Source organism: Euprymna scolopes, chromosome 1, assembly GCF_053919585.1.
Source record: "Euprymna scolopes isolate OS-2025 chromosome 1, ASM5391958v1, whole genome shotgun sequence".
In the NCBI taxonomy this organism is placed as follows: domain Eukaryota; kingdom Metazoa; phylum Mollusca; class Cephalopoda; order Sepiida; family Sepiolidae; genus Euprymna; species Euprymna scolopes.
This window is the reverse complement of record NC_136482.1, coordinates 190,819,615-190,845,101: the sequence shown is the minus strand read 5'-3', so window position 1 is coordinate 190,845,101 and position 25,487 is coordinate 190,819,615. Positions and strand designations below refer to the sequence as shown.

Genomic DNA, 25,487 nt, shown 5'->3' with positions numbered 1-25,487 from the left:
TAAGTGGAAGTGTTTCTGAGGGGCGAACTGAATTCGAACTTGACACATTCATACTATTAGTTAGTGTAGTTCTTGTTATTCTTATTCTTATTCTTATTCTTCTTTTCCTTCTTCTTCTTTTTATCCCCCCCACCACCACCACCATCATCATCATCATCATCATCATAAGTTTTGGTTTCGGTTTCAACTATAGCTGATGGCACTTAAATCATCTATTTTCTTTATAAATAATTTTATCAAGCATTTTTCATAAGTTTTCGTTTCGGTTTCTCTTATGGCTGAAGGAACTCAAGCTATATATATATATATATATATATATATATATATATATATATATATATATATATATATATATTAAATTGTAATTCAATGAATTTAAAAAAATCTCTCATTGAAATGAAATGAAGTGGTTGAGTTTCATATAAAAGACTTTTTATTATTCTAAGCAAGACAAAGAATGCCTTAGAAAATTAATCTCCTTAACCTATAGGGTTTCGATGTCTACCATCTCATCAGAGAAGAGAAAATATTAGCAAATAGTTATAAAGGTATGCACCCTATTTGCTAAAATCAGTGAGACATGGAAAGTCAAAGTGGAAATAATGCATTTATCAAAAGTCCTGTATCAGGAGTATTTGTAGAAAAAGGATATGAATGTTTTTTAGATCCAGCTTGCTTGGTAAAATCCATGTTATATGTTCTATACATCCGTTTGGTAATAATGTCCAAGCTATATATTGGGTAATCCGTATAGCTGTGTAGATATCCGAATCGGGCAAGTTTTTGTATAAATTTATTTGCTCTATCTTGCATATCGAGCAATTCCTGTTTAGATGGGATAACTTATAGAACATTACTGCCAGTAATATTTTTGTAAACCTACAATCTCACGTTTCCATAACAACTGATTGTTAAATAAAAACTATTCTGAAGTATATATATATATATATATATATATATATATATATATATATATATATATATATATATGTGTGTGTGTGTGTTTTTATTTCGGTTTCGATTAAAGCTAATGCGCCCAAGTCATGTGGATATATTTGTCTTACTTTTGAAACCGCAACTTTATAATATATAACAATCGATAGAACATTAACGCTATAATAATATATATGAAATCGGCAAGAATTAAAATATCATATTTAAGCGTACTTTACGACCGGGCTTTACCCGGCCGTTCGTGCTAGCTTATATAAATACTTTTGCAGTTTTAAAAAAAACTACAATAATATCAGAGCGTCTCCATTTACACTGAGCATCCACAGAATGCTAACATCAATATATTACATATGAATGAGTCCTCTGTGGAATTTCCACAGGTCCCGTTAGTTATTATTATTATTATTATTATTATTATTATTATTATTATTATTATTATTATTATTATTGATAAATGGTGACTCATTACTAAAAATGTTCTACAAAGGGTAGTTGATATGCCGTAATCTGAAACACACGCTACCAACTTAAAGCATCGATACTAGACTCAGCCTTCTTCGTGGTCGTCATTAATAACCTTTTAAATCATATTCGAAATTCATTTGTTTACCAATATGTAGACAACCTAACTATCAATGTTAGGTCACCAAAGTTAAGCAACGTTGAGCCTGGTCAGTAATAGATGACCTTTTAGGAATACCAGACGCTGTACGTAGTAGTTTACCTACAAGAACTGAAAAACCTAACGTATTCATTTTCCTTGACAGGGATATGTAAGCGACTGGGAACCGCTTGTGAATTTGATATTCTCGTGAAACTTCTTCCTTCGGAGAATACTGGTTCAATTCGCCTAGGTAGGCTTAGCCGGTTAAAGTCTTAGCGACCGTCACCTCTCTGTTTTTCCTGCTGCTGTTTTCACTCCGTTTCGTTCCTGTTGCCATTGATCTATCGCCAATCGTTTGTTGCTTAATAATTTGCTAGCTCATCTCAAGCAGGCATTGTCAGTTTGAAGAAACAGTGATCGTCGTGGCGTCGGTGGTGGCGATGACTACTGTCACATCGCTTTCAACTGACAAGTCTCTTGTGACCGGCTGCTATTGTTTCCTTTCAACCTAAGACCTTTTAACTGTAATTAATTATCGATAATTTCCTTTTTGAAAATGCCTTCTTTACCCGTACAAGGACAGGATTGCGTGAGTCAGTCTCAATCGGAATGCGGCCGAACGTGACTTGAATGATGATCTGCGAAACGCCGGCGTCGTTTCTGTTATCTTTACTGGATTAGTTGACATTCAGAAAAACAGAAGGAAAATTAGCCACACATTTAAGATGGAGGCTCACCGAGTCATTTCTTATAAACAGATGAAGGAATGAACTCGTCTACTTTAGGAGCTGTATTCAATTTATATTAAAAAGGTTTAACGAAAAAGTGGGTAAAACAGCAAAAGAATCACTTCAACAAAACCATACAACGGGAAAAATCCTGCACCGAGAATAAACTATTCAAAGTAACACCAAACATCGGAATAAAAGATACAAAAAATGATTTCAGGTAAAGAAGAGGTAGTAATGACTAGGGCTTGGACAACAGCATATTCTTTTCATTGTTTTGACTCTCGAGTGTGTATCCGTTGATATCTTATATGCTTTTATAGAGTGATGTGGTTCTCGGTTGATTAACTGTGTCTAACTGTGTCGGATATATACTAGACAGTCATGACAATAAAAAGAAAATGTCATATCTCGAGTAATGACGACTACAAATAGTTCACATTCATGTCACTCACTCACATATACTAATAGGAGAAGAGGTGCCTATTTACATAACGTGTCAGGAGCTCTACACAGTACATCATACACGGTGTGGACTTTAAACGGGCCCAAATAAAGTATTAACAATAGTCTAATGGAGATATTTAACAGAATTGACTCAGAAAAAATTCTTGAATTCTTGAAAGAGATTAAAATATACAACAAAAGAAAAGAAAAAAGCAAAAACAACTAACAAACATCTAACACATTATAATTAGTCTCGATATTAAATGGCGTAAAAGTGTCGTAAAAAGTGTCGTAAAAAGTGTCGTAAATATGCCGTAAAAAACAAAAACAAACTGTGACAATGAATTACGTCCCTTCTATTACGAAATAGTCGCATCTGATTGTTTATGCCCGCGTCAACACTGAGTGGCCTGACTGGTATATTTTTACGTGTCATAATATTGACAGATTGGAAAGGGAAAAAGAAACCTACAAAAATTATCAAATATAGCGAGAAACGTATGCATAAGTGTTTCCCATGAAATGGGGATATTCGAATAGCAGTTGTGACCTGTGACCCTGCCGGGATTGTTTGCAGCTGGTGTCACCAAGCTTAGTAAGCAATGTTATGGACAAAACTATCGAAAGATATTTTCTAGAATTTCGAAACACAAACATCTCTCTGATCCGAAGATACGAAGGTGAAGGTGAAGTTGAAGAGAAAAAAAAAGAGAAAGAAAGGTTATTTAGAATTTCTATATACGAAGAGGAGGAGGAAGGAGTAACAGAAATAATCAATATAAGCAAAGGCAAAAAGCGATTTAGTTCTGCTCGTCAAAGGTATTCACGTCGGTCTGAGATAGCCCCCGGACTTGGGATCGCTGTCTCCAACTAAAATCGACCACAAATTAAGAACTGGACCACCAAAAGACGTTGGCAAAAAATGCATTGTGTAGACATGGATAGTGACTAAAAAGAAAAAATATTTTTTAAAAGGTGGCTTGTTTTAATGGTATCACTTCCGTCTTCGTAACTCTCTAATGTTTTTGTTTTCCAGTTTAAAAATAGAAGGCTTTACTTTTGGAATGACCCTTGTATATTTGTGATAAATGTGGCAATTAATTCACTTGCACAAAAATAAACCAATTAACGGATATATCGGTTCGGAGAGTGCGGCATTCTTGAAAGATAAAGACCAAGACATACCTTTATAAAGGTCGTCTGTGTGTAACATTTCAACCGGAAATATAACTTAGAGGCCCCACTCTTTATCTATGCCTAAACATAAACGTAGATTCCATGAGCAAAGTTTCTTTCTTAGAACTGCACACCTGTGGAACTGTCGTTCGTTTGCCTGCTTTCCAGCTAACTACAATATGGCTGTCTTCAAGTCCAACGTAAACAAGTTCTTGATGAGCCGTTCCACTAAACAAATTTATCGAATTTCCATTACTAAAGATTACTATATTGTCCAATTGACCACTGTACACTCTCTAAGCTTTATTCTCGAGTGGTCTCTGGGCTTTGATAAGTGGTAATGCCTATGTAAAAAAAGGGCACACGGTTAAAATTTATAAGATCGTTTCCAATTGGTGATACAATAAAACATTAAAAACTCTGTTGAGACGCTTCCAGTCTTCAGAATATACTCTTCCGGAGACAGGGATGGTTTCTTTTACTGGTTGTAATGCCCGACAGAAAAAATGAAAATCTCTCTTATATGATAGCAACATATATTTTGCCATGAACGACAGGTGTACCATATTTTTTTTATAATCATTACTATATATTGGATTTTTTTTTAAATCATTATTATATATTGTGTATGTGCAGTCAGCACAAACCCTATTCAGGGTTTAACCAGCTTCCTCCGGAGAAGGGAAGTTTCATGGGAGTATGAAATTCACAAACGGTCCCCAGTCGCATGTATATCCCCGTTAGGGGAGATGACGACGTTAGGTTTTTTACAATTTTTTTTTTTTTGCAGGCAGGTGTCGACGTCCTCCTACATACAGCACCTGGATTTCCCAAATTGGTCACCCATTTTAGTAATGACCAGACTCAACGTTGCTTAACTTCGGTGATCTGACGGGAACCGGTGTGTCAACGTGATTATGTCATATATTACTATATATTGGGTAATAATCAATAAATAATTGGCTCTATGATAATAAATAAAATAATAATGTATTAAAATATAATATTTATGCGTATTTTATGACCGGGCAACGCTTGGAAGCCTGCTAGTTCTTAACAAAGTAAAACTAAATCTACCCGAGAGTGAATATTTACCCGTTTGTTGTAATCTTTGCGACTCGAGTGACAGGCATCGGTTCAATGCAAATGTATCACCACGGGTGGCATTAAAAATAAACAACTTTTATCCTATAAAAGGGTAAATGGTAATCCGAGGAGATCGCTTTCCATCACAACATTATGATCGTAGAAGGATAATCTCGCTGTGTCAAGACCTTTTCTGATTATATGATTTAATGACAAATGGGAACAGAATAATTGCTACACTCTGATCCCAGCGGGAATTGATGTGATTCATTATTTGCTTGTCACCCACGTTAGGGTTCGACGTGACACTGTTGTATATTGAAGTGGATAAATCCCGGTATTTAGAGAAACGAAGTAATAACGGTCGAATATAATTATTATTAAAGGAGAATGCTGGAAGCGAACGTAGTTATCAAAAGTAAAAATGCATACATTATTGCTATTTAGATACGATTCCAGGAATTCAGTGGAACTATCCATTGCAATTAGAAACAATTATACAACAAAGTTAGCTCAGAGAAATAATAGGACAATGCAATTAAGGAATGTTCTTTGTGCTGCCAGGACACATGTTAGAGCATATGCAATGTCCACGTGCAAGACCTGCACATGTTGGCAGCGTTCTGACGTCACAAAGAAATATAGAATCAATATATACAGTTAAGTTAGACTCAAGTGGAGGTAGACAGCGAGTGAGAGTTCAATTCGAGTTGAGTTGGAGTGAGAGAGAGTTAGCCTAAGCTCCTTTAGGAAGCGAAGAGGAGGAAGACGAGACAATGTAGTAATATTTTCAGGCATCGGATTCTTATCATTTCCATCTCCAGCTAGAAAATAAATGTCTTTATTTGTTATGTAAGCCTTTTTATTCGTTCTTTATTTCAATCAAGATGATGTGTTTTTGACTTCCAAGTTTATATGTATCTTCGTGCTGTCCCATCGTCTTGCATAATCAACTTTATATGAAGCCCCCTTCCAAAATGTTGACTGTATTTCCCTCATCGATAATAAATCTCCCCTCTGTGTTTAAAGAACTCTTCGTTAATACTTCTCTCTTCACATCTACATCCCTTCTATTATAAATGTGAAATCCACAAGTAATTGGGTCGTCGTTGTCGCTGTGTAACCCGTTACATTACGTATCATCCGTTCTATGATCCCCCTTCATGCAACAACACGAGTTTTAACTAAATATGAGGTACGACATTATCTGAACGCCGCTAGAGCATTATTAGCGGGTAAAAAAAATGCCTATTAAAATGTTATCGATTTTTCTCTTACTTAGTTCGTAACTCGAAGAACGGATAAAAAGTTGGTTATTTTTTTCGTTTATGAAATGAAACAAAAAAAAATTCAGTTCGAAATTGTGACGTAATCTTTCTTTTCTTTGTATTATCGACATGTTTTGAATAACAACATCTGCAAGAAAATAAGGAAAGATTGAGAACTTTTGTTTAATTAAACAAACACAGGGAATGCATTAAAGTCTAATTAATTCCTTTCGCTTTGTTTTGTCTCTAAACATGTACTCGTTTGTTAAGGCGAAATAAACTGTTGACATCCATTATCTGTCATCTGGCTATTAATGGCCGCATTTCCAGGTCGGCCTAAACTACTTTATCGTCGCTTAAGATGGAGGCAGACGTTTAAGCCGCCATATTTCTCCTACCTTGACTATTTATTTTGTCACTGAAGTCTGAAAGAATGAAGGAAATGAAATATCATTTTAAATGCTTTAATTTTATCGTTTTTCTTTAGTTGCAGAGTTTAACTTTTTCAGACTGAAACATAAACTGTTTATTTCTATTAGATTTTTTTTCTGTTCAGCGGTTTAACAATGTGGACATATAACAGATAGAAGGAGTAAAACGAAACGGAAATAAAAGTGAAAATAAGTATCTTAGTTTCTTTTTTTTTTTTGTTTAAAATTATTTAGTTCCTGTATATGTGTATATATATGTATGTATGTATGTATGTATGTATGTATGTATGTATGTATGTATGTATGTATGTATACTATTTAGATTACTGTTTTAAAAAATAATAAATAAATAAAAATGTTATATACGTCCAAACAAATTATGGGCGACTTTCTAAGTAAATAAGAAAATGAGCTTCGAGGCGAAGCCACTATTAACCGTATTTATCGTTTGAAAAAAAAAAACATATATATATATGTGTGTATATATATATATATATATATATATATATATATTTATTCATTGAACTTTTGAATAGTCAAGTCGCTGCCTGATGATATCTGTTGTTTGATTGAAACAAGTGGCTGTTTGTAGCAGCGGGATGTGAGCATGTTTATATAACAATAAACAAGTATTATCAGCTCTTTTTATTGAGCACTATCTAACAACCTCGTTGAATTCATTAGTCCATTACTTTTGAATATAAAAAAAAACCCGAGTATATATATATATATATATATATATATATATATATATATATATATATATATATATATATATATAATGAAATAAGAATTAGATACGTTTGAAGCTAAAAGCAACGCATTATTACGGAAATAAACAGATATTTAATTTTGTTTGAAATAAAAATAAAAAAAATATCTGTTTATTTTCGTAATAATGCGTTGCTTTTGACTTCAAACGTATCTAATACGTATTTTATTTTATTCAAACTCAATCAACACTTCTATTAAGGAATACCCCCTAATATATATATATATATATATATATATATATATATATATATATATATATATATATATATATATATATATATATATATGGGAACTAAATATTTTAAACAAATTAAAAACAATACAGTTGACCTATGCAAGGTAAGTTTTAATGAAAGGTTTAAGTTTATATAGGCTTCATGATTGAGTTTACCTTTTAGCCAATCGACGTGTGTTTTATAAACTGGCCATAACTACATTAACCAATCCGCGCGTGTCTTATAAATGACAGTATTTTTACACATTTAAGTGGAAAGAGAAAATGACAGTATTTTTACACATTTAAGTGGAAAGAGAAGATTCTCAATATGGAACTAAAATGTCATAAGCCGCAACGCTATACTTTGGCCGTGATTTTGACAAGATGAGAAATTGTAGAGATCTGAATGTCTTTGTCATTCAAGCTTGACCTGTTCAGACTCGACGTAATATATGACACACTCGGAATAAGTGGGCTATTTGTAGCATGCGAAATAGTTGAAATCTTACACTTCATTGAGACGTCATTATTTGATTCGACTTCATAAGGTCATTGAACAATGAAAGATATCATCATCATCATCATCATCATCATCATCATCATCATCTGAATCCGAAGATTCTGTTGTTTACATTGGTTTCTCCGATATTTTTCTAACCAGAATTCTTTCTAGAAAGACATCGTCTACTTACGGGAGGTACTACGTAAAGATTGTCAATATACCTAAATGAAAGTGATTTTTATAGAACGTAACCGTGTCCAGGAACCGAGACGTTGTAGTTTTCAGTCGCAAAGTAGACAAAGAATGGAAAAGAACTTCAACTCGCTTTTTCTTTGTAACAACATCTATTTCCTCATTTTTACGGCAATAATGACACCTACGTGATCTCGAACGTTATCCACGTCTCTAACTTGATATGACCCATGTGATGATCGAACATTATCCACGCCACTAACGTGATATCACCTACGTGATTTTGAACGTTATCCACGTCGCCCACGTTATCTCGAACGTTATTCACGCCTCTAAAGTGGCCCACGTTTTTCCCATGATTGGTTCTCTTTCTCCTTTTTATAGTCCCTTTTTTGTGTCATTTCGCACGCATTTGCATATAGCCGTCCGCCCTATATTACAGAAGGAACTTGATTCGAACTTGGGACCAGATCATCAGTCGGTCTCATTAATCACTGAACCACCGTCACCTCCTATTGGAATGATGAATTCTACGTAAGCTGGAAACCATCCATTAATATGGGATCATTATTGAATGATTAATAGTGAAAATGTGATTTTATATTAAGATTGTCCGTGTGTTGATTCTGTTAGTATTTCAAAGTGACAAAAACGTCTAAATGGATTCATCACCAAATGAGATTATCACATAATACTCCTTCTAGCTTTGTAATTAGTTGTTGCAAAAATAATGTCATTTTTGGACATGAAGTTGAACATCAATAAACAACATTATTGTTGCACCAACCTCATTTTTTTATATAAAAGTCACCACTTATCAAGACCCGGAGACCACTCGAGGATAAGGGTTAATGGGTGTACAGTAGTCAATGGGATTATAGCGTAGTAATCGTAAGTAGTGGAAAATTTGTCGATTGAATTACTTAGGGGGACGGTTCGTCAAGAATTTGTTTACGTTGGACTTGAAGACGACCGTATTATAGTCATCTGGAAATCCGGTGACCATAGATTGGAGCTCAGACGAGCACTTGCCATGAAAATAACGATAAAGCAAATACTCGAACAAAATGTTATCGTTATTTTCTTTTATAGACAAAAGCAAGATGTCTATGGTGCTTTGTCCTCATTTGTAGCCTCCTCACAAGGGATCAATGAGGGAATTCCAACTCTCCTACACTCGTGAGAAAAAAAAACAAAAAAACAAAAAAAAAAAAAAAAAAAACAATGGGCCAAACAAATTTTATACAGTTTATAGCACTAAATGCTATATTGAACAAAGAACAATTGAACAAGGAAACTTAAACGAGACTAATAACACGGAACGAAACATTTACTTTAATAAATGCTTAGGGTGGAATCGCATTCCCTTTTGATTTCTTTAAAAGATCAATCCTTTTAGATATGCTCTCAACCAAAGTTGAACACTGAGAAGGAAATGCTATTCTATTCGCTTTGCACAGCTTCCCACAGTTTGTCATTGTTCAAAAAAGTTCTTCCAGCCAATACACGAGATATTATGAACCAAATATTCTCGATTGGGTTTAAATCGGGGCTTTGACCTGGCCAAAACATCACATCAATTGAATTATCAGAAAACCCTATTTTTGTGACTTTAGCAGTGTGTGCAGGAGCATTATCATATTGAGAAATAATGTTCTGGGGTATTCCCAGCTTCTGGATACTTAGTAATAGTCCTGTTTGTAATATTCGAATGTATTTCTTTGGATTGATTGACTTCTCACATCTAATAACTTCCCCAACATCTGCTGCAGAAAAATTCCCCATACCATTATCCCTCCATTCCTGTGTTTAACTGTTGTTTTTATGCAACTTGACGAAAATCTTTCTCCAGTTCTTTGAATGCACCGTTCGGGAGCATCACTAACAAGACAAAATCGATTAATCTGACAAGAAAACATTCCTGAATCAGTCTGTATATTTCTTGCCATAACATGAGAAAAATATCTTTCTATCATTGATGTTCTTCTTAAATAATAATGGCTTCTTTGCACGCTTTTTAGAAGAAAATCCTATTTCTTTCTTTTGTTTAGATATTGTATATCTAGAAAGAGAATTTCCAGCCTCTGTTTTGAATTCTTTGCTATGGTCAACATAAGTTTTCTTTCAATCCTTCAAAACAGTTAATTTAAGCATGTGGTCATCCTTCAAAGTGAATGCTCTAGGGCGACCAGATCCAGATTTCCCTTTTACCAAACATTCGACTTCGAACCTTTGATCAATTTGCTTCACCACAGAAATAGATATTTTCACATTTTCTTTTCTTAAAATATCAAAAATCTGCTTGTAAGTCATTTTGGACTGCCTTAATCCTACAATTCGGTTTTTTATATTCTCGCCAAGATGCGGTCTTACCATATTTAGGATTGATTTCTCCACTTATTATTATATGCTATAAAAAATAATGATCTGCAAAATTGAAATTTTCAGTTAAAATTAACAAAAATTCATGGAAAAATATTGAAAAATCAATATCTTCCTTCTTTCACTCTTGGCCCATTTTTTGGCTCATGGGTGTATATGGCGTTATGGCGACTTTAAAATTCCAGCTTGTTACATAACCGAACCATGACTCTTCGTCTCGTGACAATTATAGCCTTGTTGACACGTCGTAGCTGTAGTAATCTTCTATTGTTGTATCGTCTGCCGCTCATTCTCTTTTCTCCCTTTTCTTTGTCACGGTCCGGATCCCTATTTCCTTTATTCTTTGTTTTAGCAGCCGTTACAATAGTTGTTAATGAAAATAGTACATATTTGGGGGTTTAGTATACTTTGTTTTTATTTATTTATATTTAAAGTGTGCATTATCTTGATATCACACACTATATAGGTTTCCTACCACCGATCCCAGTGGGGAAGAGGTGAAGACCTCCAAACCACGTCTGATTGGCATCGTCGTCAAAACTCAAGGGAGAGAATTCACGCTGGATCATTTTGGCACGTTAACTTCTAGTTCTTGACGATATTTTCTTTGACACGTTAACTTAAATTCTAATCTTCATTTCTAGTTGAAATTTCATATTCATACGTGATCTAATTTAGAAGTATCGTATTCATTTATTACACCATATTACCCCCCCCCATAAAAATAGATGGGATAAAAATTAAAAAATATTTTCCGATTTGAAATGAATTTTTCCTCTTCTAACTCCGGATAGGACAGATATGTCACCTCTGTCCTTCTAGTTCGACGGCAGGATAAAAATGGAAACGTTTTCTGTCGGTCTGTTGTTCGTTATACTATTTGCCCCAACCCCAACTGTTGGGAAGTAAAAAAAAGAATAAAGGAAAAATATAACAAAAAGAAAAAAGGAACTTTATCAGTAGATAATGGATAGAAAGCTGCCTACTGGGGTAAACAAAAGAATAAAAGGATCGAACAATAGACCTGAGATATATTTATATTTTGTTTACGGATACTACGATTGAAAATGAGCTTTATCACGCTGGGAAGGCTATGAGGCGTGACAGTCAATGAGTTTGACGATTCTAGTATTTTGCGAGTTTTTTTTTTTTTTTTTTTTTTTTTACGACAGTCCAGTTGGCGACTGTCCGGTTGATGACAATTAGGAGGACAATCAGACACTTAACGACAGTTGAAGCTTGGACTCCGAGAAAGACAGATCGTTGTTTGAAGGTGTCCCGGGAGACATTGGAGTCGAAGCTGAGCGAGAGTAGGTCAGGCTGAGAAGAAAATCACAGGAGACTGACGTGACCAGACAATTATTATTGGACAACGTCGGAGCTACTATTTTTACTGTGCGTGCCGGTATCACACACATGCGCGCGCGCACACACACGCACACACGCGCGTGCGCGCGCGCGCACACACACACACACACACACACACACACACACACAAACAGCTTAATTAATTTACTCCAACTACTCATGTTGTTTATTGTGGCGCGATCACTATAGTGATCGGGTTAGTAGTTACGCTTTTTCCTTGTAAACGCTTAACTTGAATAGACTCATGTTACAATATGTATGCTTCTCTACAATAAATACTCCGTCCGTTTGTCTGTTCGTCACATTTCAATCAAAAGCATTACTTGAATTGTTAGACCCCTAAAAAAGGAGGAATTGGATCTAGTAGTTCACTTACGTTCGTCCCTTTGTCCGTTCGTTTTTGCGCCCTTTTCTTAATAACGACGCCTTGGATTTTTTTTAATTTTGTACAAACATTAGTCATAGTGAAAGTAAATTTTGCTAGAACAGATTTTCCGAGATAACTTTGGTTGCCCCACCCCTAGTTTTATTTAGATTCACTATATAAAGAAAATATTCCTTTTAGATCGGGGATATGTACGTCGAGGGGGTGCAAGTGAAACAAGTTCATCAGAACACATTCCATCAAAATATTTGTAAAATAGGCACAGTGATGCAACATTGTGGCGATGAGGCAGGGGCTGGAGCTTAGTTGATAAAGTGGGACCGATTAGATTGTCAACTCTTTTTTTTATTTTATTTTATCGAAGAGGGAGAGACTAATGGTAGATGCACCAGCCCAGATGTGGAAACAATACTCAATGCATGGGCGAATGGTGGTCTTGTGTGTGTGTGTATATATATATATATATATATATATATATATACAAGAGTAGTTCGAAAATTAATGCTTACTTTTATTCTGCCAGAATGGATCAGAAGGGGTTGCAAATTACATTGTTATGATGACTGAATTAATGTATTCATGATCTTAAAGTTTCACCTCTCTGTTGTAGATATTGACGGTGTGAGACTCTAAAAAGTAATCCCTATCATGGACGTGCATCAGAAGCAGAGATGCGTCATTGAATTCCTGGTAAAAGTGCATTGAGAATAGTAATGACTATGTCGAAAAATAAATTCTGGTGCACAAAAAGTCGCTCATTTTAATAATACCACTCCCGTTTTCGTAGCTTTTAGACTTTTTCAGTTAAAAATTATGTGGCTTAACCTTGGTAGCGATCCTCATATATATACTAGCATGGGTGCCCGTTGTTGGCCGGGTATTTGGAGATGTATGTTGAGAAAAAAAAGTGGTAAATCTTTTAAACTTCGGCCCCTATTATGACCCCTTAACATTTATTGTTTTGGGCTCAAATCAAGGTATTAAGTTAGATCCATGTCCAAGGAACCTATATCTAAAATTTCAAGTGTTTAGACCGAAAATTGTCGGAGGAGTTTGGTAGAGTTCTCAAAGGTCAAATCGTTGAACTTTGACCCCTTAATCGCCAAATTTCTGGCCGAAAACCGATCACATCGATTTTCCCAAATCTCAATACTCTGTATATCAAATTTCGAGTCTGTAGACTGAAAATTGACAGAGTTATTGCGTAGGGAAATGTACACACACAGATACACAGATACACACACAGACAGACAGACACTTTCACCACCATTGCACGTGCATACTTAGAATGTACAATGGAATCTATTTCGGTTGCATAGTTTTACACAGAAGTATTAATTCGTAGATGCAAACACGCGATGGAATTGGAGTGTCGAACGTTTGCAATTTTTTGGTAACTTGATCGCTTTTGCCGATGTCATGAAGGTAATGAACTGAACTGAACTTTGAGATGCCAATCTCATCTAATAATCTTTTAAATGTCCTTTGCAGCTTAGAAAAAACTTTGCAATACATTGTTTAGACTAACTCATGTACAAGGCCACCATTCACTCATGCATGGAGTATTGTTTCCACATCTGGACTGGTGCATCTACCACTAGTCTCTCCCTCTTAGATAAAGTCCAAAGAAGGGTTGTCAATCTAATCGGTCCCACTTTGTCAACTAAGCTCCAGCCCCTGTCTCATCGCCGCAATGTTGCATCATTGTGCCTGTTTTACAAATATTTTAATGGAATGTGTTCTGATGAACTCGTTTTACTTGTACCCCCTCGACGTACATATCTCCGAAAAACCTGCTTAGCAATAAGATCTCACCCCTTCACTGTTGATGTCCCTGAATGCCAGAAAGCTTTTTATTCTAATAGTTTCTTCCCTCGAACAGCTAGACTTTGGAATTCCCTTCCTGCTGCCTGCTTCACTGGCTCTACTGATATGCAGAAGTTTAAACGTAACATAAACAAATATCTTCTTAATAATTCTGGACATAGCCCCGAATAGTAGCCCCTTGCGTCCAAGTGGCGATATGCTTTGCAAGGGGTGAACATGAGTAAACCCCCCCCCAAAAAAAATGGCTTTGTCTCCATGATATTATATTATCTACTATTATATAAAAGGTAACTTTGCCTGTGTGTGTGTGTGTGTGTGTGTTTCTTTCACTAATGATACGTCAGTAAACATATAATTTATATCAAAGCAAGTCACAAACCCGTTATCCTCTGAGAGAGTAAATTTTTCTATGCGAGACATAGATTGATAGGAATCAGACGTATAATGGGACGAATAAAAAGTAGGTATAAGCTTATTTTCCAAGTTTATGTTGTACAAATATTAGAATTAAGTTTATGTTGTACAAATATTAGAATTAAGTTTATGTTGTACAAATATTAGATTTAAGTTTATGTTGTACAAATATTAGATTTAAGTTTATGTTGTACAAATATTAGATTTAAGTTTATGTTGTACAAATATTAGATTTAAGTTTATGTTGTACAAATATTAGATTTAAGTTTATGTTGTACAAATATTAGATCCAAGTTTATGTTGTACAAATATTAGATTTAAGTTTATGTTGTACAAATATTAGATTTAAGTTTATGTTGTACAAATATTAGATTTAAGTTTATGTTGTACAAATATTAGATTTAAGTTTATGTTGTACAAATATTAGATCCAAGTTTATGTTGTACAAATATTAGATTTAAGTTTATGTTGTACAAATATTAGATTTAAGTTTATGTTGTACAAATATTAGATTTAAGTTTATGTTGTACAAATATTAGATTTAAGTTTATGTTGTACAAATATTAGATTTACGTTTATGTTGTACAAATATTAGATTTAAGTTTATGTTGTACAAATATTAGATTTAAGTTTATGTTGTACAAATATTAGATTTAAGTTTATGTTGTACAAATATTAGATTTAAGTTTATGTTGTACAAATATTAGATTTAAGTTTATGTTGTACAAATATTAGATTTAAGTTTATGTTGTACAAATATTAGATTTAAGTTTATGTTGTACAAATATTAGATTTAAGTTTATGTTGTACAATTATTAGATTTAAGTTTATGTTGTACAAATATTAGATTTAAGTTTATGTTGTACAAATATTAGATTTAAGTTTATGTTGTACAATTATTAGATTCAAGTTTATGTTGTACAAATATTAGATTTAAGTTTATGTTGTACAAATATTAGATTTAAGTTTATGTTGTACAAATATTAGATTTAAGTTTATGTTGTACAAATATTAGATTTAAGTTTATGTTGTACAAATATTAGATTTAAGTTTATGTTGTACAAATATTAGATTTAAGTTTATGTTGTACAAATATTAGATTTAAGTTTATGTTGTACAAATATTAGATTTAAGTTTATGTTGTACAAATATTAGATTTAAGTTTATGTTGTACAAATATTAGATTTAAGTTTATGTTGTACAAATATTAGATTTAAGTTTATGTTGTACAAATATTAGATTTAAGTTTATGTTGTACAAATATTAGAATTAAATAAAATAGGACGTAGAGGAATGTTGGTCTTCTGAATCTTTCTGAAACTTCGCTAAATTTACATGCTTACAGATTGTGTTTTAGATCTCTCAAGATATAAACTTATTTTTGTAAAGGGAAGAAGTTTTGTCAACGGATATTTATGCATAAACATAGCAAAACTATGTATATTTTGCAAGGTATCATTTTGGACGTATCATTAACGTACGCAAAATTTTTTTAAACAATCTCTTACAACGAGACGATGGTAATTAATGAAAAACAAAAATTGAATAAACTTGTTAACTAACGAAAATAAAAAAAACTTTTTTGAGTGGGATTTTGAAGTATTTAAACCGTCAATTAAATTTTTTAAACGGAAATAAAAAATTAAAAATAAGAAGTTTGTTTTTCTTTTATTTAGGCAATCAGTCAGCGTCAGGATGATTAAAACTTTTTAAAGATTTTGCAGTATTCAAACCGTCAATTTCTGGCTATGGTTAAAGTTCCTTTTTTTTATTCTGTAGCAATTTAATAAACAAATATACCGTAAAAATTGAATTTAATAATAAAAAACAAAAACTTGAACCGCTCTTTCCCTACTTGAGTTCCCTTATTGTCAAAACTCTTATCCAAACATTAATAAATAATAAAAATTAAAAATTATCCATAAAATTTTAAAATGTACAAATGTATGAAAACAAAAGGAAAAAATAACAAAAATTAAAAAAAAAATTAAAACATTCAAAGATTCTGCACAAGATAAAGTTCGTTATCTCTCTCTCTCTCTCTCTCTCTCTCTCTCTATATATATATATATATATATATATATATATATATATATATATATATATATATATATATATATATATATATATATATATATATGTTTGGTGGTTAAATTTTAAATTCTGAAAAAATAACATATAGACACATATATTCGAATTTAGAATTTATTGTTTGACAAAAGGAATATATAGAAAGGGTTGTGTTAATTTCCTTAATCCATGGATTTTCAATAATGGCTCATATCATCAGAGGAAATGAAATGCGGTTAGCAAAGTGTTCAGCTGTGAATGGACGCTTATTTTGTTTTTCAGCACAATTATTGAAAATAGTTTTTTGAGTGGTTGTAGATAATTATATGGAAAAATTATACGAAAAGAGAAGTTGATACAACCTGGGCAGTTCATTATCGGAAGGAGTACAATGTCCTTCGGGGTTATAAATCCAGGTGGGCAGAAAATAGGTCCAGGGGAGAAGGTAACATTCTCATATAGCAAAAGCGTATTGCTCGTTATTGATTTTTCGAAAGGTATACGGGGCAGCCGTATTTATTGATGCGTTGAGTGTGTGTTGGTGGATGTAGTTCAAAAGCTTTCTCGGTGTTGACAAAGTGTATCCGATGTTGGGTGGATATACCATTCCATTGTAATTATCTCCGTGAGTAATAGAATTTGAGCATTGAGGTATGTACGCAATGGACCTCGAAATCAATAGTATGGGTAGCAAAATAGCAAATAATCCGGGAGATGATATTCAGAACGGTGCGTTGGTCGATTGGCTTCTGGTGTGAGTTCCGGTAGAAAGATAGTTCGCTTTCTTGTTGACAGTGGGTGGGGGAAGCCTTTTAGATGAGAGAAAGAAGAGAGTGGGGTGAAGTAGAGAAGGTAAAGAGAGAGGGGGGTTAAAATTGGGCGAGCACACAGGTGCTTAATGGAATTTTTTCGGGAGGGAGGGATTTGCATTTTAGTATTCTTTAAAAGGGTTGACCTCTTGATTTTAAGTTCAAATGGGAAATGGATATTCTTGTGATTTTTAATGGGAGTGTGTGTGATATGGGGTGGGTGTGCTGTTTTTGCTGTACGGATGGGTGAGTGGGTGAGGTGGAAATAAGGACGAGTCATAGTCTGAAATTATGGAATGATTGGAGGGTTACTTATTTAAGTTAGTTTAAGATTGGGTTCTTTTAATGTTGAGTGTATATTTAAAGGTAACTTGATTAACTGAGATACAGTTAGTTCATTACGCTTGTCATCGTAGTGTAATCTGGTCTAATTAAGTTTATTTAAAATTTATTTAAAATGTATATATTTCTGTTTGAAGGCGATCTATGGATGAGTTTATTTTGCTGTTCGTTGGGTTGGAATATATGCTTGAGTGAGTGCTTTTTATATTGTGGTCAATTAGCAAAATAACGTCCATTCACAACTGAAAATTTTGCTAACCGCATTTCATTTTCTCTGATGATATGAGCCATTATTGAAAATCCATGGAATAAAAAAATTAACACAACCCCATCTATATATTCCTTTTGTCAAACAATAAAGTCTAAATTCGAATATATGTGTCTATATGTTATTTTTTCAGAATTTAAAATTTAACCACCAAACTTATATATTGCTATATTCTTAAATATTGAGCTTTTCCTTTTTCGCTAGAACCACCTTGAAAGTATTACTTCGAGTAATATGGATCAGGATTTTCATCTGAATTCTATCAGTGTCTTATCTCGCTTATATATATATATATATATATATATATATATATATATATATATATATATATATATATATATATATATATATATATGTATATATATATATATATATATCTTAAATAAGGGAAGCATTTTTCATTGGCTATTGACGGTTTGATTTTTTTTTTACATGGAGGTCATCGCTTATCAAGGCCCGAAAGCCACTCGGGATAAGGATTATTGCGTGTACAGTAATCAATGGTATAGTATCGTAGTAATCGTTAGTATTATGGATTTGATAAATTGTCTTACTTAAGGGGACGGTTCATCAGGAATTTTTTTATGTTGGACTTGAAGACATCCAGGTTGTAGTCAGGTGGGAAACAGGCAGACGGAAGAGAGTTCCACTGGTGTGCACTTCTAAGAAAGAAGCTTTGTTCATGGAATGTACGTTTTGGTTTTGGCACAGTTAAAGAGTGAGGGAAATTTTTGACAGTGGTTTAAGCTAGACGGGTGTTTATTGTGAAAGATTGGCGAGAGGTGACCAGGGATTGGAGTTCAGACGAGCACTTGCCATGGAAGTAACGATAAAACAAAGAGAGGCCTGCAACGTCTCTTCTGTGGGAGAGAGGCTGCAGGGAAGAGAAAAGGGTATCCCCCATTAAGCCACGAAGTCTATTTTGTACTCTGTAAAGGCAGGATAGGCTGTTTTTAGCAGCTCCTGCCAAGACGTGGCAGCAGTACTCCATCCTTGGGCGTACTTGGCTTTTATACAGATAGAGAATGGCATCAATAGTGGGATATCTTCTGGAGCGGTAGAAGGATCCCACTATCTTCCCAGCGACCTTGGCTTGATGTACGTGTTCCATTTCAGATCAGGAGTAAAGGTCAAACCCAGAAGCTTGTCAAAACATGGAGCCTCCCCAAGACGACAGCCATCCATTTCAATTGATGCCAGATGGGCATCAGAGCGTTGATGATGTAAAGATAGGAGCTTGGTTTTAGATGCATTAAAAGTAACCAGCCACCTCTTCCTCCACTGTACCACGCGTTCAAGATCAGAGGAGAGAGAATCAGAGAGAACTTTGTCATTTACGGCTTTTGATATGTTGCCATAGATGGTCGTGACATCAGCATAGATGTCAACGAATGATTTAAGTATGTGTTTTGGGAGATCATTGATGTAGATCAAGAAGAGAGTTGGGCCCAGGATGGACCCCTGAGAGCCTCCAGCATTAATACTGTGAGCTTCTGATTTTTGCCCATCAGCTACTACTCTTATGAGCCTCTCAGAGAGAAATGATTTAATGATAATTAATAATATTTCAAAATCTTCTTTAAAAAGTTTTAATCATCCTGACGCTGACTGATTACCTGAAATAAAGAAAAACAAATTTCTTATTTTTTAAATTTTTTATTTTCATTTTAAAGAGTTTAAATTGACGATTTAAATACTTCAAAATCTCCTTCAAAGAAGTTTTTTTTTTTATTTTCGTCAACAAGTTTATTTAATTGTTGTCTGTGATTAATTACCATCGTTTCATTGTAAGAGGTTCTTTACTTTTTGTTTTGTGCACGTTAATTAATAAGCGTCCCAAATTATACCTTGCAAAATATGCTTATTTTTTGCTACGTCTTTGTTGGTTATCTCCCTTAGATTTAAGTATCCGTTGACATAAGCGCCAGTTTTTCATTGATTTTTTATTTCCGTGCAAAAAATATCATCACGGCTTAAATCAACTAACTTGAAAAGTTTATTTTTTATCGCCCAAGCTGTTACAAATTTTAGAGATATAATCAACATGGTTCAAGATAAAACGTCTTATTCTTCGTCTGGACGAGTTATATAAATACTAGGGTTCAAGTTGAGTACTTTCACTCTTTCTAAAATGATTTATCTGCTAAATACAATCTCTAGATATCGTGATTAAACTTAATTGGATTTTAAATCTTGTTAATTCCTCAGTGAAAATAAGCATATATTTTATTAGTTGAACCAAATGTTACAGTGCTATACCTATGCCGAAATAGCTTGTATCTTCACAAGGTAGAGAGACGGACCACTGCTCCCCCCCCCAATGATATATATTGTTATCATACGTGGAAATACGAATGCGATAGCCGTTGAGTCAAACGAACAACAAACGTAAACCGAATGCTTCCGTCTACACGATTCAATACGAACAATACCGTCGATGCGACCCGACACAGTTCTAAACACTGCCGTCGACGGAATTGTTCGGGACCGTGCTGAGTCGTGTCAACGGCAGTGTTCATTACCATGTCGGGTATCATCGACGCTATTGTTCGTGTTCAATCATGTAGACGGAAGCATTCGGTTTACGTTTGTTGTTCAGTTGACTTGACGGTTGTCGCAATCGTTCTACCTACCCATTTCGGATTTTTCTTGTTTTGGATTTTACTGTTTTTCGCATTGGATTTTTACCATATCCTTTTACTTCCTTTCCCCCGTTTCTTGCTTTCTTAATTTCATTGAATCCCTATAAATTGTCTCTAACTGTTAAATGACTTTATTGATGCAAATATGATTAATTTCACATTGTTTGTTTCCTTTAATGCAGTAACCTGCAAAATTTATTTTATATTTTGCAAACCTCTTCCCTCTGATGAGAAGAATTGCGTTCTTCGAAACTCCATGGAATAAGTTTTTTCTTGCTTATTTGTACCTTTTGCCGAATAATTAAAATTTTGTATACCTTCCTTATAGGTTTATAATTTTTTTTTTTTTTTTTTGAAATTTGAATAAATTCTCAAACACAAGTTTTGTATTTTATATGTGAATAATGAGATGAATTAGTTCACAGATAAATGAATCTTTTGATTTCCGGTTTTACAAAATATTTTTGGGAGTTAATAATACAATCCCAACCAAATAAAATTGCTCAATATACCAGACAGAGTAAATCGATGACGACATTGTTTTGTGACGGTATCCAATAAAACAGAGAATGTCTTTTATGACGTTAAAAATGATGAAGTAACAAACGGATGACGTCATTGTGGACAGCGATTGTGGTGAAAGGTGCCGGCTAAACTTTTGTATAGTTACAGTACCAAAAAGTGAAATATATTACATAGTTGGGGGGGGGGATATGGTAGAATTTTCATACTGTTTGTCTCGAGCTCCTGTCTTCAACTACTGGGTGTCGTAATGATGCAATACATACGGACACAATAGATTAATAAGTCATACCTGAAACCTTTCTTTACATGAATAATTCTGAGAAACCACAGGAAAACAATTTATATTTTATACGTATAAATTTACTTCAGATTTGTCTCAGGGTTCCCCAGGTGTCTGCGAGTACGTGTCAACGTACTTGTGTATCCCTATATTCATGCTTTCGGAGCTCGTACGTCTGCACGGTTTGCTAACAACTCCGAGACTCTCAACTCTAATATTTGACCTGTTAGTAGAAGAGTCCATTATTATCCGTAGGATGGACGCATTACAACAGAAAACTAATAAAAAGAAAACAATTACACGATTAACCACTTACGCGTAAGAAAAATAGATTTAATTGAGATTTTCGAAATAATTAATAGCATTTCTAACTATGGCGGACATTTTATCAAATATTTTGCCTTGACATGAAAGGTCATTTGCAAAGCAGATTTCAGAAACTAAATCACTTAACGTATTGTTAAAAGGGAACATACAAAACATGACAATATCAGAGGTCAGATTATGCAAGTTGGTTAATACAAAAAACAAAAACACAATTCAGTTTTTATGCTCAAGCAAGCCAAACCACTTAAGCAAGTAGTTTGGCTCGCAGTAGAGTTGCGTTGTTCACATTACATTTAAACTTTTTGTGTTGGTGCAGTAAGGTAAAGAGGGGAAGGTGGGAATCATAAAGGATAGTAATTCAAGGTCATCTTATGCTGTTCATAGCCTGGCCCATATTGTCTCAATCTGTGTCACATCCGGTCCGCGAGGGGAGTTGTGAATAGCCACAAACAAGCAAGACAAGACAGCGTATTGTGAAAGGAAAAGGATAAAATACCTTTCCTTGATCAGAAGATTAGCTTATCATGAAAACAGGATATTTTCTTGTATTGTTGGAGAAATAAGATACAATAAATGAGTAATTCTGTTCTTTTCAGAATTGAAACAACCTGGTTAAGACACGAAATTACCAGGACTGGGACAAGGACGGAGTAGTGATGAGAGATTTTCTGGCAAAGGTACCACATTTACAGGAGAATATTATGCTTCACTTTTGAGGAAATTAAGGGAAGCTATCAAAATCAAGAGGCGGGGCAAGATCAGCAAAGGTACCCTCCTCCTGCAGGACAATGCTCCGGTCCACAACTCGCATGTCGCCAGATCAGAAGCACAGACGTCTGGTTATGAAATCCTCTCCCATCCTCCCTACTCTCCTGACCTTGAACCCTCTGACTTTCACCTCTTCCCAGCCATGAAGTTGTTTTTGAAAGGAAAGCGTTTCCCAGATGATGCAGGCTTGATTTCTGAAGTCACGTCGTGGTTGGAGGACCAAACTGAGGTGTTCTACAAAAACGGTCTTCAGCAGAGCTGCATCAAACGATGGTAGAAATGCATAACTCTGATAGAAACTAATAACTGTGCCAAGTTTCGTTGCTCTACTGCTATGGGAAGTGGGTCAGGGCCATTAGTTATTGCACGCCCTTCGTACTATTAGTTCAGTTATACGTATTACCGCGCCCCGTCAAATATTCATTTATGATGCCAATACTTTTTAAAATATTCGATTACGTTGCTATACTATATATTTAAATTGATAGCATCCTTTATATAAAAAATTACACTAAATACATGTTAAAATTTGTAACAAATTCATATTAAAAAATTAAACAAAATACATTTTAAAAAATTACACTAAATACATGTTAAAATTTGTAACAAATTCATATTAAAAAAGTAAACAAAATACATTTTAAAAAATTACACTAAATACATGTTAAAATTTGTAACAAATTCATATTAAAAAATTAAACAAAATACATTTTAAAAAATTACACTAAATACATGTTAAAATTTGTAACAAATTCATATTAAAAAAGTAAACAAAATACATTTTAAAAAATTACACTAAATACATGTTAAAATTTGTAACAAATTCATATTAAAAAAGTAAACAAAATACATTTTAAAAAAGTACACTAAATACATGTTAAAATTTGTAACAAATTCATATTAAAAAATTAAACAAAATACATTTTAAAAAATTACCCTAAATATATGTTAAAATTTACAACAAATTCATATTAAAATATTAAACAAAATACATTTTAAAAAATTACACTAAATACGTGTTAAAATTTACAACAAATTCATATTAAGTATTACAAAAAATACATTAAAAAAATTACACGAAATGCATCTTAAAAATACATTTAAAATGATCTTTGAGTGTTACACGTTCTTTTTGTTTGAAAAATACGGATGGCAGGTATTGTGTTTTGGTTGTTAACATAAAAGAGAAATCGTTTCAACTTATTCGTATTTATTCGTCTAATGAACTACTGAAAAGATCAAGTCATTATTATTTCGCCTTGATGGATAATGTTAGCGCGAAACTTGAACCTGATCCCGGATTCCGATTTAAGTCGTTAGGCTTCTTTAAACGATACTAATCACAACCCAGGCGCCAAACAATCTCGTGAGTCGTCAATAAGTCGATTTTGTCGATAAATTCAAGAATCAAAAGCCCCGTGATGTAGTATGATTTGGACTGCTGGTCGCGGTTCTGGTTCAATTCAACGTTCAATTTACATTGATCCGTTCTTAATTAAAAGAATTGATCCAAGGTCTTTAGATTGACCAAGTTATCATAATACAGTTCACCGAACAAGTCTTGGACAGGTGCTCATAAACTTAGATAGCGCTAAACCTAGCTCAAAACATTTTTTAGATAGGAATCTGACTAATATATATAAAATTTGTTTTATATATTACTATTAGCGGGCCGCCCGACATTGCCCGGTCATAAAATACGCTTAAATATTATATTTTAATGTATGCAGATTTCGTATATAAAGCCAGTTGTCTAGTGATTATCATATTGTACCCAATATATACTAGTGACCTTCTGGCGTGGTTCGGTCGTAAAACATGCTTTAATATGATATTTAATTCGTGCACATTTTTTATTTATAGAGCCAATGATCTATTTATTATTATATTGTACCCAATAAATAGTAGTGATTAAAAGAGTTAAGATATGCTTTGGGTGCCATCAGTTAGTATCGAAATCAAAAGATATAGCTCCACAGCTTTAGCCGTTATCGTTTAAGCTATCGTCAGATGGGTGTGAAAATGTTAAAATTTAACTGACTTAAACCTATAAATGTATACTTGTACATGCGTACAAAACTACTTTAAGTCGTCTTATGCCTGCCAAGAATTTTTTTCTTCGATTTTGACCCCGGAGAATTTCTTTTTACCGCCTAAAGTCGAAATTGAATTTATTCCAAATCTGTATCACAATCTCCATTATATTAAGTCCAAATCTCCTATATGTCAAGTTTCAAGCCTGTAGAGTAAAACTTGACAGAGGAGCTTGACAGACAATGCCATATATATATGTACATATATATATGTAATCATCGACATACAGTCCTGTTTTGTTGTATCACAACACATTAATGCCGCTAGACTAGCGTCTCTCCCAAGCCAAGGATTGAACCTAGAACCGCCGTGTTGACAGTCGACAGTTCTCCCACTCGACCATGGAATCGACGCCCGTAAATAACTCGTCGGAATGTCTATTTAAATAGACACCTGCCACCACTTTTATATATATAGGAGGGACGTGCAATAAGTAATGCCCCTGGCCCACTTCCACTTGTCTGATCTAGCTGAAATTTTGCATGTGCAATGATTTATATCTCTATGGGTTATGTGGCAAATTACAGCTCTGAACTAATTGTGGTTTCTGTTTTACAGGTGTTTGAACTGAGTCAGGTGTGAAATGGAGCCTGTTGAATGTCGAGCA

General features: G+C 33.9%; 1 protein-coding gene and 1 pseudogene across 2 annotated transcripts in view; one reads left to right on the top strand and one right to left on the bottom strand.

The window, feature by feature from the left end:
• LOC145278317 (uncharacterized) overlaps positions 1–25,487 on the top strand; it is a 139,067-nt gene that overhangs the window by 30,718 nt on the left and 82,862 nt on the right. The window lies entirely within an intron of this gene.
• Positions 4,719–4,837, bottom strand: LOC145285064 (5S ribosomal RNA; annotated as a pseudogene).